The sequence below is a fragment of the Amblyomma mixtum genome, chromosome 6, assembly GCF_055824585.1.
Source record: "Amblyomma mixtum isolate Tamu chromosome 6, ASM5582458v1, whole genome shotgun sequence".
Lineage (NCBI taxonomy): Eukaryota > Metazoa > Arthropoda > Arachnida > Ixodida > Ixodidae > Amblyomma > Amblyomma mixtum.
The window spans coordinates 81,093,366-81,108,027 of NC_143017.1; positions in this window are offsets into that span (position 1 = coordinate 81,093,366).

Consider the following 14,662-nt stretch of genomic DNA (forward strand, 5'->3'; position numbering starts at 1 on the left):
ATCGAAAGATTTAACCCTACCCTCGGCGATATGCTCTCTATATACGTCTCATCAGACCATTCCAACTGGGATCTCGTCTTTCCGTATGTGACGTACGCCTACAACACCGCAACACCGTCGACTACCGGCTTCTCCCCGTTCTATCTTCTTTACGGCCGTCATCCTTCTGCTCCACTCGATACCATTCTCCCATACCAGCCTGACGCATCTGAGTGTACTTCAATTTCGCAAGCTGCACGACACGCAGAAGAGTGTCGCCAAATCGCGCGTTCTCTCACAACTGAGGCCCAATACCGTCGGAAATCCCGCCACGACAGCCATCACACGTCCCCGTATTTTTCTTCTGGTAGCCTCGTGTGGCTCTGGGTTCCATCCAGTACTCCCGGCCTCTCCTCGAAACTTCTTGCGAAGTTTCATGGCCCCTACCGAGTTGTGGAGTGAACCTCGCCTGTTAATTACGTGGTGGAACCGCTGATGTCGTCTCCTGAACTTCGCCGGCGCGGACGCGAGACTGTTCACGTGCAGCGCCTAAAGCAGTATTATGACCCGGCCATCTCACCTACGCCGTAAGTCGCCAGGATGGCTCCTCTCCTTCCCGGGGGGGGGGGGGGGGGGGGGGCAGTTGTACTGACGAAGAAGTTCTTGTACAGGCGAAGACGACGACGAACTTCTGACCGTTGTGTCATTGCCATCGCTTTGGGTGTGTGCTCTCGGTGCTCGACCTGTGTTTCTACGAGGCCGGTGTCTCTGTGTCTACCGCCGGCGCCCAGCTCCTCTAACCATCCCAGTGCCCATCTTACATTATATATATATACATATATATGCTCGGACAGCGAAGACAACCTAGGCGATGATGTCGTCTATCTCATCACAAGAGAGGGCTATGGAGAGATCAAGCAGTAATGCGGGCTCGTGAGCAAAACTACGAATCCGACGCCAGTGGGAACGAGAAGTATCATTTGAAAGTTCATTCACCACTAAGCACTTATGCAAGATTGTGACAGCTCGCGCACGCACTTCGCATCAAATTCTCTGATCGAGTGCCCATTGTTTTATTGTGGTCTACTATAGTCACATTTTGCTCCCCCGTGCAACATACAGACCATAATTTCTTTTTGTTCTGCAGCCTGGAACGTCTCGAAACTAAACAACTGCCGGCGCTAAAATTCCTTCTCTGCATTAGTACGACTACTTCTTTGCGCGGAATCAGGAAAAGCACATTTGTAGACCTAGTTCAGGGAGCGGCATCGTCAGTCACAGTGCTATGAGCAAGCAATGTACGCGCACGCCTCACCGCGATAAGCGATGAAAGGCAAGAAGTTTACTGAAAGGAAAAAATTCGCTGACGTCCAACACGGATGAACCTAGCAGACGAGTGAATACAAAGCCAGCGGTAACTATAGCGAAGAATGGTGTGACCAGAATGCTGCGTCATTGCATGACGTTGCGTCAGGCAATCAGAATCCCAGCTCTAGTGGTCAAGCTCAAAAGTCAAGATTAAATTTCATAGTAGAAAGTCAAGGTCAAGGGTCAAGTAACCACTTATTATCCGTCACGTAGTTGCTGGCTATTAGCTAAGAGTATACCATACAGGCATAGCATTACTATGCGCAGCAAGCCGTATATAGTCGCACATTGTTAGCCTCCGGGGTGTGGTTGGTTTGAAGTTGGTACGGCGTCAAAGCCTAGCGCACAAAGCCAGGAGAAGCTAAGAGTTGTACCTAGCGTAGCAGAGCTTTCACTCTAAAAGCGCAAAGTTCTGCAAGGGCAGCTTCAATGCGGCGTTCGAAGTGGCGCATTGTAATGCTTCATTCATGGTCGGTTTGCTCGAGTTCGTTCGCCTTCTACAGCACAATGCACCGCATGCTTCGGCGATTTCAGCCATCAAAGAGAACACGGGGTGAAAACGAGTGAGTGAAAACGCCCCGCACCTGTTGTTTTTTGTTACCGCTCATGGTAGGGCGTTAGAATCTTGAGAAAAACCTCGAAAGAAAGGCCTTCATTATATTGGTCGGAGGGCAGCCGTCTGTTCCGAGCGAATTCATAACTCTCTCCTTTCGATTCCCGAAAAGACATTTCTGAGCGATGAGAATCGCCAATTAAAGGGACCATAGTGTTTATAGCACTTCGTGATTTCCGACACACAGCATGAAATAAGGAGACAATTTTGCTTCCATTTTGTGTGAGACCGGAGCCTGTGTGATCAGGAATTGAACCCACTGCACCATGCGCATTAGGACAGGAAACACTCAGCAAAAATGTACATTAAAAACCTACAGGTAACACAAAGTTGAATGCGCAAGAATGCAACTGTACTCATATGTTTCCCGGAACTGGGGCTTCTGAGAGAGATCACTGTTTCACAAGCAGACGGGGTTAGCCCGCGTCACATCACCTTCTTTCTGTGTTCACCAAACCGGTTATTTCAAGTATTGTGGTACCACCGCCTATGCAGGCCACTTCCTTACTTGTGTAACGGAAGACCAATTTTGATTCAGTAAGCAGTTTACCTCTAGAGCTGCTGAGGGACCCGTGACGGAGCCCGGCTGGGCCTCGCGTCGAGCTAAGTGGTCCGCGCCTAGGCGTAGAGGGACACTGCACCGGGGCTGTGCCCGGCCCGGTATTGAAGACGTGGGACTTAGCTGGGTGGGCCTAAGTTTCGAATCTCGAGCTGAGTCCGGGCTCGGTGTTCAGATTTCGGGCAATGAAGGATCTAGTTCGGGATCACAGTTTTTTTGGGCCGTAGTCGAAGGTTGCGGGATTCATATTTATAACTGGAAGAAGTTAACTGATCTCAGACCCGCACATTCAAGAGAAAATCATAGTTGCTGTAGTGATGTGCGTATCACTTGGTCGAGTATGCACGAAATGCGTATTCAGCCTTGACCTGTCCACTTTATTTTCTCGTTTCTGCCAATGGCCGTGGCTTCCCACTTTCCATCAAGGCATGCTTCTGGCGCCGTCAACAGGACTTTCCTCATTCATGGCTGTCTTCAATTCTCTCCTCGGGGGCGTCGCCAGCAATGTCCCGGCCAAAAAGTCTGCAGTCTATACCCGCAGCTCCGCTTAGAACAGCCGCTGCGAAATAATGGCAGACAAATGAACGTTTTTAAATCACAGCTGAATCCTTGAAACGTGCTTGTGGAGATATCCGACACATGGGTCGAGAAAACGATACACAACGCGTGCTAAGTACACAACAGAAAAAAAAGCATCGAAGTTGCAGGGCATATTTTTAAGGCGTGCAGTGTGCAGTAATGGCTAACGTCAAGATCACATCTCTCTAACTTGATGTGAACAATCTTCCTGAATTTTTGTTGAATTTCAGTTTGTGAGTATGCTTTATTTGCAACCGCCTCACAATCCTTCTGCTGTATTCGTAGATGTTATATGGGTATAGAGCTACTCGAACACTTAAAAAAATACCTCGTATCGAAATTGAGTTAAAGCCAGCGTAGTAAGGAAAAACTCCTCAGCAAATCTCACTGGCCATATTTTATTTTCAGCATCTCCTGCCTAGGCAGAAACTTGATGCGGAGCGGTTCACCCTGGCCTCCTATACCCGCAACTGAATACAATTTTTTTCGTTCCAGCTTAACAAAACGGGAGCTAATGCTGACATAACAACACTCAGATCGGCAAAGAAGGCTTGCTAGCTACGGAGGGACGACGCAATGCTAGGTGCTTCCTGGTATATGCTGCTTCAATATTCTGGTATCTGTCGTTGGGGATCTATGCCGAGTTGCGCCTCAAGGTGGCCATTCTTCCTTCTATGGCAACATTTCGCACGATCATATTAGCTTTTAAAACACAGTGTGTGCGTTTCTGCACGCAACTAAAAGTTCCTACCGATAAAAGCAGCCCCGAAGACGATGAGAGTTGACAGGTTTCCCATGTTTCTCGAGAGCTGTAAAAAGTCAACGGAAAGCATTTCAGTAATTTTTCCTCTGTTGAGAATGCAAAACGTCGTTGAAATAGCGACGTCTGCAGGAGAAGGCTGAACGAAAAATATCAGCCGCAATTTTTCTATTCGGTACCCGCGAAGAGTTTAAATTTTCCCAAGCATGAAATAGTCATCAACACGCTTAAGGTTAAAAGGGATGAAATAAGGCTGAGAGAATAAAGAAAACAATCTTTTTTTCTCTCTGCAAAGACCCATAAACCCAACTGGCCGTTTCGTGCAATAGTTTCAGAGGCAGGGACATGGCAGGAGCATGTCGCAAGATACTTGCAACAGAAACTCAACGTTTCAACGATCGATGACCCTCTTAGAATAAAAAATTCTGACGAAAATCACCTTCCTAAAATGATGGAACCACGATAAAAAAACTGCAGATTTTCAGTAGACATAAAAGATTTGTATTACAAGATTGCCCAGGCGGAAATCTTGTCAGGTGATAATAAGCACATCGAAAAGCATGGTGTTATAGCTTTCCAAAACGAGTGCGGAATTTCCGCCGATGCCTTCCTAGAATTATTATCATTTTATCTTGGTTCGACTTTTGTGGAATGGAATGGGGTTATGTACACCCAGAAAGACGGGATATGTATTGGTGCATGCCTAGCCCCGATTCTTAGCGATATGTTTTTGTCCTTGCGTGTCAAAACACTGCAAGATCATCTAGAAGGGTTCGGTGGGTGCCGCATTTTTAGATTTGCAGACGATGACTTTGTATTGGTACAGAACGACAACCTCAGTTTTGAGCAGCAGTTCCTAAAGATTCATTCAGTGTTCACAGAGTGTCTTGAACCACTGGTTTTAGCACATGAAACCCAACTTAACGATTCTATCAGGTTCTTAGATCTCGCCCTTCATTTCACTCCGTCCCATGTGTGTTGGTCGTACGAGCCTCGAGCAAAAAAACCCATCCTGCCATAAGCATCAGCTCATTCGAAACTTGTAAAAAGGGCCATTATTCATTCTGTTTTTAATAATGTTTTAAAGAAGTGTTGCCAGCATAGTATGGGACAAAGCTCTGCGAAACTAGTTGATCGCCTTAGGATGGCTGGTTATCCGTCCGATGTCCTAGTGTCAGTGGCAGAAAAGCAGCTGAAAAACCTGAGACGTCGCCACACTAGCGAACCGGTTAGGCAAAGGGAAAGAAGAAAGGTTTTTGTTTTGCCTTATATCCATCAGGTGTCGCACAACCTCCGGCAAATTGGAAGTAGGGCAGGGGTTGACGTAGTATTTTCAGCGCCGGAAAAACTTTCCAGGTTGTGCAAAAAAGTTAAGATCACCACCAACGAAACGCGCAGGTGTAGAGTTAAACAACGGGGAGCGTTTTGTCCCGTGTCAAGAAGATGTGATGTATTCACTGCCCATGTCCTGTGGGAAAAAATACAGCGGGCAGACTGGCCGCTGTCTCAACAAAAAGGCTAAAAGAGCACAGTGGCAATGTCGCACGTTTTGCTACCTCAGGCCACGTAGCCAAACATTGCAGGGACTGCAGCGCAGAAGATGACAGCGACGATAAATGTGACCCTATGTACTATCGCGCTCAATATGAGTTGCAACGCGCGATCATCGACCGGAGCTCGTTCCGTCGTGTGCCTCCTCCAAACAGTCGCTCGGAATTCTGGGAAAAACTGCTGTTCCAGGAAACAACAGCACCCCCGCTCAGGAAAAAGCTTGCAGTAATTGAAATTCATTCTTTTGGCTGCGACATACTACCGCATTGCAACAGCTCACGATAAGTTCCCTATAAATTTCCTGTTAGTGGCCCAATTAAACAGCAAGAGAGAAATTATTTGATACTGAATTCTATTTGCTGCATTTGATTGAATTACGTGATAACGTTTTATTGCAACGAAACCTTTTTCAATCCGATCTTGATGCATATCAAACAAAACGATTTTTGTAGCCCTCTGCTGCCATGACTGTCATGAGTTTGCATGAGGTATTACTAGTCATTGTCACGTGACCATGCTGGTGTAAGCGAAATATTTTCATACCTAGGAGTGACTCATATCAAACAATATGGTTTTTGTAGGCTTGATCGGCTATCAAAATAGTGACACCCCTTGGCCTAGTCACTAGTGGCAATAGTAACGTGACTACGCTCGAGCACAGTGCATTATCATTCTACCCAGGCATGCATGTTTCATATCAAACAGACCGTGTCTTAAATCTTTGTTCAGATAACGAGAGGACGCGATCGCGCGATGAAATCGCGTGATTACGGTCACGTGACAATGTTCGAGTGCAGTGAACTCTGTTTGTACCCAGGCATGATGCACATCAAACGAAATGGTTTTCCAAGCCCTTCGGCTGTCAGTATACGAAGACATGACCAAGTCACGAGTGACTATAGTCACGTGAGAACTTTCGAGCACAGGGTATTATTTTTCTGCCCAGGCATGTTGCATATCAAACGACTCAGATCTTGAAGCTCTCTTCGGCCATCAGCATAACGAGTTCCCATGGTGGAATCACTAGTGATTCGGGTCACGTGACCACGTTCGAGAGTAGTGAACTCTCTTTGTACCCAGGCATGATGCACATCAAACGAAATGGTTTTCCAAGCCCTGCTCGGCTGTCGGTACACGAAGGCCACATGACCAAGTCACGAGTGACTAAAGTCACGTGACCACCTTTGAGCACGGAGTATTATTTTTCTGCCCGGGCATGTTGCATATCAAACGACTCAGGTCTTGAAGCTCTCTTCGGCCATCAGCATGACGAGCTCCCATGATGAAATCACTAGTGATTCGGGTCACGTGACTACGTTCGAGAGTAGTGAACTCTCTTTGTGCCCAGGCATGATGCACATCAAACGAAATGGTTTTCCAAGCCCTGCTCGGCTGTCGGTACACGAAGACCACGTGACCAAGTCACTAGTGACTAAAGTCACGTGACCACCTTTGAGCACGGAGTAATATTTTTCTGCCCGGGCATGTTGTATATCAAACGACTCAGGTCTTGAAGCTCTCTTCGGCCATCAGCATGACGAGTTCCCAAGATGGAATCACTAGTGATTCGGGTCACGTGACTACCTTCGAGAGTAGCGAACTCTCTTTGTACCCAGGCATGATGCACATCAAACGAAATGGTTTTCCAAGCCCTGCTCGGCTGTCGGTACACGAAGGCCACATGACCAAGTCACTAGTGACTAAAGTCACGTGACCACCTTTGAACACGGGATACTATTTTTCTGTCCAGGCATGTTGCATATCAAACGACTCAGGTCTTGAAGCTCTCTTCGGCCATCAGCATGACGAGTTCCCATGATGGAATCACTAGTGATTCGGGTCACGTGACTCCGTTCGAGAGTAGTGAACTCTCTTTGTACCCAGGCATGATGCACATCAAACGAAATGGTTTTCCAAGCCCTGCTCGGCTGTCGGTACACGAAGGCCGCATGACTAAGTCACTAGTGACTAAAGTCACGTGACCACTTTCGAGCACAGGGTATTATTTTTCTGCGCAGACATGTTGCATATCAAACGACTCAGGTCTTGAAGCTCCCTTCCGCAGTCAGCATGACGAGTTCCCATGATGAAATCACTAGTGATTCGGGTCACGTGACTACGTTCGAGAGTAGTGAACTCTCTTTGTACCCAGGCATGATGCACATCAAACGAAATGGTTTTCCAAGCCCTGCTCGGCTGTCGGTACACGAAGGCCACGTGACCAAGTCACTAGTGACTAAAGTCACGTGACCACCTTTGAACACGGGATACTATTTTTCTGCCCAGGCATGTTGCATATCAAACGACTCAGGTCTTGAAGCTCTCTTCGGCCATCAGCATGACGAGTTCCCCTGATGGAATCACTAGTGATTCGGGTCACGTGACTACGTTCGAGAGTAGCGAACTCTCTTTGTACCCAGGCATGATGCACATCAAACGAAATGGTTTTCCAAGCCCTGCTCGGCTGTCAGTATAAGAAGGCCGCATGACCAAGTCACTAGTGACTAAAGTCACGTGACCACATTTGAGCACGGAGTATTATTTTTCTGCCCAGGCATGTTGCATATCAAACGACTCAGGTCTTGAAGCTCCCTTCCGCAGTCAGCATGACGAGTTCCCATGATGAAATCACTAGTGATTCGGGTCACGTGACTACCTTCGAGAGTAGTGAACTCTCTTTCTACCCAGGCATGATGCACATCAAACGAAATGGTTTTGCAAGCCCTGCTCGGCTGTCGGTATAAGTACGCCCACATGACCAAGTAACCAGTGACTAAAGAGGCGGGACGGGGTGAAGACTACATTCATCTGGATGTGCTGAAGAATGCGAGCCTCCGGCACCTTGAGTGATAGATGAGGGAGATGGTAAAGGCGCTTGTCGAGGCAGAGCTGGAGGTAGATCTCTTTTATGCTGCGGTGAAGGGTGAGTCTCCCACTGTCCTTCGAGGGCTTGGGCCAGGGGATCAACCGTGCCCGGAAAAGTGTGTCGCGGGCTAGCTGATGGGCCAGCTCATTGCCGTCAATCATTGAGTGCCCAAGAATCCAGCGCAGGGAAACAATGGAAGGCTGCTGTGCGGAGACAGCTCATTCGACCTCCTTGGAAGAAAGGGGTTAGGGTGCGTTTCTGTATGTGGTGCATAGCGGCTTGTGAATCTGAATAGACTGGAGGGCATGCGCAATGGCGAGGACCTCGAGGGACAATGCGTCCGGAAAGCGTAGATACGGCCCGCTGATGTGTGTTTCAGGAGCGGGGAGGTGGGAATGGTACAGGGCGTAGCGGCAGGAACCTCGAGGAGCCACGAAGGAGGCATCCGTGTAAGCTAAACCCTGGGTATCAAAGAGAGGGGAATGGTGCGGCGCAGCTGCATGACGACGGCCGGCGTGCAGGACGGGGAACATGTTGGTGGGGAGGGGGATGATACGAAGATTGGGAGCCAGGGTGGGAGTGGGAAAGGTAAACGGGGAGATTGGAATGTGCGAGATACCCGCTTGAGTCAATAACCACTGACCCTGTCGGTTAAGGGAAAGCAGGGCAAGCGGTGAGTTGCGATGGAGATTGAGAAAAGAACGGAGAGGATGGAAGAGGCCTGTGGCAAATAGCTTAGCCGTAGAGGTAGTGACAGGGAGGTTGAGAGCTGCCTGGTAGAGGCCAACAAGGGCAATCTCGAGAGCGTTAAGTTGAGTCTGAGTGAACGGAGCGTAGGGTGCAAAGTACACGATCTTGCTAAGGGCCAGTGCGTGGGCAACTTACTCGGCACGCATGAGCCTCGTGGAGACCTCAGCGTCGAGTGACCACGCACCGCAGGAGGTCAGTTACCGAGTGGCGGGTGGTGACAGCGTGGTGAAGGGCTTGCACATTCTTCGCCGCGTGCAAAGGGAAGCCAAGAACTTTGCACTGCGTGACGACAGGAATGGGAGAGCCAGAAAGGTGGAGAGAGACGAAGTGGTGTGAGCGCTGGTAGGAGGATTGATTGAGAAGGAGAATCTCGGATTTCTCAGGAGCAGGAGAGAGGCCAGCGGTGGTGAGAAAGGAGTCGATGAGATCTAGGCCACGTTGCAAGGTGTCCTGTAGCTGACCGGGAGAGCCAGATGAACACACACCAGAGAGTGATGTCATCGGCGAAAACTATATGATGCAGGTCAGGAATTTCAGCTAGTTGGGAGGGGAGAGGGGCCATAGTAAGATTGAAAAGGGTAGGAGAGAGAACAGCACATTGAGGAGTGCCAGGGGTGAGGTGGTGGGGGTCGGACAGATGGGTATCTACTCGAAAGCGAGCCGCACGTTTAGAGAGGAAAGAACGGATATAAGAGTACATGCGGGGGCCACAGTCTAGGGTGTCGAAAGGATGGGGAAAGGATGCGGTCGTGGCAAACACCGTCGAAGGCCTTGCGAACATCGACGGTCACAAGTGCGTGAATTTGAGTTGGGGATAGGTGACAGAAAGGTGTGCTGGAGAATCAGAAACATGTCCTGTGCACAGACGCGGCGTGGGAAGCCGATGAGAGAATGGGGAAGAACTCCGTCGCCTCGAGAAAATTAGAGAGGCGAGTCAAGGCCATTCGCTCAAATGTCTTACCAACACACGATGTCAGGGAGATTGGGCGGAGGTTAGAGAGAGAGGGAGGTTTGCCCGGCTTAGGAATCATAGAAATGAGGGAGGAGGTCCAGGAGCTCGGCAGGCAGCCGCTGTTCCAGGCCTCATTGTAGGTTTGAAAAAGGAATTCTTTGGCGCAGTCAGGAAGGTTGCGAAGTGTGGTATATGTAATGGCATCCTCACCGGGAGCCGAGCGTGTAGCATTAGCAGCCAGAGCCGATTCGAGCTCTCGGAGAGTGAAGGAGTGGTCCAGATCGGGGTTAGGACCACCCGAGTACATCGGGTAGGAGGGTTCCAGAGGGGGAGGGAGGTAGAGAGAGGCGAGCTGATCAAAAACGTCAGAGGGAGTCCCCTAATTGAGGGCTTTAGCTAGAGTGGAAGCAAGGGTAAGAAGCTTATTGCCAAGGAGAGATTTAAAGAGAGACCATGCGGATCGCGAGTGCAATGCAGAGTCAAGGCCATCACAAAGAGCACTCCAATGAGAGTGCTTGAGGGAGGGGCATATGAATTGAATTGAATTTTATTTCAGAGTATAAAAAATCCTGGAGACCTGAGCTAAAGGCAGATAAATTCTGCCTGACGGGGCCCCGGGCCCCAAGGAAAAAAACAAACGTAAGTACAGATATAAGTTTACAGCAGCAACACTGTGGGGCAATGTTTAAAAAGAAACATGAACACAAAATAGGAAATGAATGCATCCACTGAAGCATGAGACACGCATTGCATGAAACACTAAAAAGCGGAGAAGGCCTTAAAACGTATGGAGCAAATAGGAAACAAGAAAACCGCGTTAAATACAAACAGTTGAAAAAAAGGTGAAGTTTAATAACACTTTTTTCAATGAACGAGCAGTTTTGAAATCCTGAGACAAGGTGTAAATGAATGGGGGTTTATTAATTAAGACCGAAACAGCATACGAGGACATCTGCATACCGTAATTAGTTCTAATGCGAGGAGTGACGTATCGTGTATATCTGAGGGAGCGTGGGTCATGTTTATTGAATGTTGCATTGAAATAATTCAGATTCAGTTTTTATATTCCCCCATCCTCCAATCTCATGCCTCGGCATCATCCATAATGTCGGCGGCCACTTCACCCCTGACGACCTCATGCATGAGCTCGAATCTTTCAAAACAGATATTCACTAGAATACCATCAACTCTCGTTTGTATCCTGACCCATTCTGCTCTCTTAGTGCCTCTTAAGGCCGATTCACACGACGGACCGTTCGCCCGCGGCCCGCGCACTACGTGTGCATACGTCAGGACTTTGAGAGGCGCGCTGGATGCATGGATGGATGGCGGCCGACAGCGCGCCCCTCAAAGTGCTGACGTATGCACACGTAGTGCGCAGGCCGCGGGCGAACGGTCCGTCGTGTGAATCGGCCTTTAACGTTACAGCTATGGATTTACTTTCCACTGCTTGCGGCGTTGCTCTCAAATTAGGTTGAATCATTTTCGTTAGCCTCCATGCTTCTGCCCCATCGGTTTGTACTGATATGATACAGCTGTTAGATTCCACTCCTGTGGCCCCTACTCTTACGACTGTGCTGAAGCGAGCTCGCCAAAAATACTCACGGCAAGCCTGAAAGCTGCGTCTGTGCACATTCACGTGCAATGAACAAAGTTGCAGTGTCACAGAGTGAACTAGCTTCCCTTAATTCTGCGACGCCTAACTCACTATGTGCCCTCGTCGGTGTGATTCTGTTCACTCGAACGATGAAACCATTTGGCTGGTATTCATTAGAGGCGACTGCGAATGGCTTTGACAGGCATCTGGCAATGCGCTCCCCTTAGTTGCTACGACCGGTGCCCAACATCTGTGTGCTCCTTTACCAGCGCCCTGAAAGAGCGCCATTTTCAACGCGTCAGCATTAGTAGATGCACCTTCGGCACAGCATCGAAACAGCGCCTGATAAAGTAGTACATGTAGCTGTGACCTGCGCAGTCGTACTGCAGGATCCTATTATGCATCCTTACTGAAGCTATGTTCGAGGCGAACCTATGTAATTTCTCGTCGCAAAAAGAACAGCGTCGTCCCACCGCCGTGTTACTTGTGTCAGCAGGCAAGCCGAAGACGTTCGGTAAAGTTTAAAGACTATCATTTTGTTTGTAGCATAGCGAAAGCCTGTGAGAGGTGAGAATATATACTTGTTTAAACGTGCTAATCGGTCATGAGAGTAGTTTAATTTGAACCGCAGTTTTTAGAGAACTAGGCGTACGCGGGGTGGGCACTCCTCAAGAAGCATTTCTTGTGCATTACTCTTTTCCTGCAGAAACTAGGAAAACATCGCGTCGGCACTGAGGGCTCAGACTCCATTCGTCATCAGCTTCGCAGACTGGCCCCGTCGCTCCTTCGGGTTACAAAGAACACGATTTTCTTCACCCACTTCAGCACACCAGTCACGCTTCAGTGCCTGATATAAACTTTATCGGCCACGTAAAGTAGAAATTTCACTGGCGTCCCTCCACGACAACATATTCTGTGCGGCTGCTTGTTACGAACACCATCACCGTCTCAGGCTATTGCTCTCAACCTGGTATCTAGCAGTACCTTTCGGAACGAAGAAGAGTTTTTTTTTTTCATTTAATAAAGTGGCAACCTTGACCACGTCGTTAACAAGCAAGGCATACCGCCCACCTCTGAAAAACTACGGGCTCTGGCCGTCAATGCCGCTAACGGCACAAAGAAATAGCTATGCAGTATCACTGGTTCGCATAGTGTTTTAGTCGCTCCATTAAGGACATTGGCAAGTGTATCTGGGTGCTTAACCTTCTCCTGAACGATGATGTCAGTGTGTGGACCGAAGAGCAAGCAGATTTCACGGCTTTAAAATGGCCGTTGAGGTTGCTACCGGCACTTGAAGGCATCGACGAATTCGCCGCTGTTTTCCTATACAGGGTGTTTCACCTTGATACTTCATACATTCTTTAAAAACAAGGTTTTTGAGTTCGATAAGTGCTTTTTCCTACGTAGCATTGTCAGTGTAGCAGTACGTCAAAGCATAGCTAAGATGTGCTCACTAGCACGCTGACTAACTAAATATGAATAGTTAAATTTTTGCCAATTATTTTTACGCTGCTTAATTATTGAAAGGCGTATAGCGCAGCGTAAGTAATTGCATATCGGTTTTTAGAATTTAGATAAAGCGGTTACTCTCGGCGCTATGACCGAACCGATTCTTTCTATACTGCGCTAAAATCCATGCGTTTCGAGAAGTTTGCAGGCAAAGCAACCTTTGCACAGGTCGTAAATAATCCAAATTTTCAGCCAAAGTTTTTTGGGCCACGGCGCTCAGGATAATTGCGTTTGCGAAATTCCAAGATCTGATATGGATATTACTTAAGGTGGGCGACATGCTAGTCAATAATTAAAGAGCCTAACAGTAATAGTTTAAAAGTTAGGTATTGAATATTAGTTAACCAGGATACTGGTTAGCACGTCTTATGCGCATTCAAGTCTGCTACACCGATTACAAAGCCTAGCCGAACAAATCTCGCTTCAATTCAAAAAACCTTTTTTTTAATTGTGTAAAGTTTTAGGTGAAACACCCAGCACGTAGAAGAGAGCATTTGGCGCTTACTATTAGCACTGCCAAACGGGCAGCCGACGCTGGAGTCGTCCACTCCTGAACGCGTTGCCGAGTTCGCCTGCTTCGTATTCAAACAAAATGCTTAACTGCCGGTGCGCCGCGTGGCTGGAGCACAAAAGGCATGCATTGTTTATGTGTTACGCAGCGAGTGAGCCGATGTTCATTTAAGTTATAACTCGAACACTGCGCTCGGACAGCCCGTTTCGATATCTGCTTTGAAGATTTTTCGCCGACAGCCCTGCCGCTAGTTGCACCAGCGAACCCTCTCTACTGCCCCCATGACGCAGTGTCGTCTGTTATAGCGGCATGGTAGCAGACGGCAGTATTTGCGCCTTGCAGTAAAAGTTCGTCTGCGATGCCGTTACAGATTGCGCCTGTAAAGAGTTTTATCTTCAAGAAAAAGCAAGTAATTCTTTCTGTAAGCGAATTTTTAAAAATATTTATGCCGTGAACAGGATGGCATTACATAAGCTGCAGTCTGGAGCAGCCGACTTCTCCAGATTGCTTCCTTTTGCTGACGTGTGTGATTCAGGACAGGCTCCCTTAAACATCGACGCTTTCTTGTGTCAGTGCCACCGCCATGTCGAGGGTGCCGAGCGGCGAACGGGTGCGCATAATTGAGCTCTCCTTGAAGGAGTATTCACAAAGACAAATTGCAGAAATGGTGGGGCGGTCAACGCACACTGTAAACCGAATTATTCAAGCATACAAAGAAGATGGACGAATCGCCGATGCTCCTCATGCCCGCCGCCCTAGGGTTACCGAAAGTTCCGAAGACGAGGTGATTCTCGCTGCCGCTCATGTGAGACCCTTTGGAACTGCCAAAGAAATTGGTGAATTTGCCGGGGTGTCCGCCAGCGTGTCGACAGTGAAACGGCGTCTTGCAGAAGGTTGTCTCCACAGCCGCGTGGCGGCGCAAAAACCCCTTCTGTCCAGCGCAAACAAGGCTGCGCGCCTGTTGTTCGCCACTGAACACGCCTCTTGGGGCGTAGACCAATGGAAGCAAGTCATGTTCAGCGACGAGTCAACTTTTACTACTGTTTGGGATGTGAAGAGCCGCGTCTG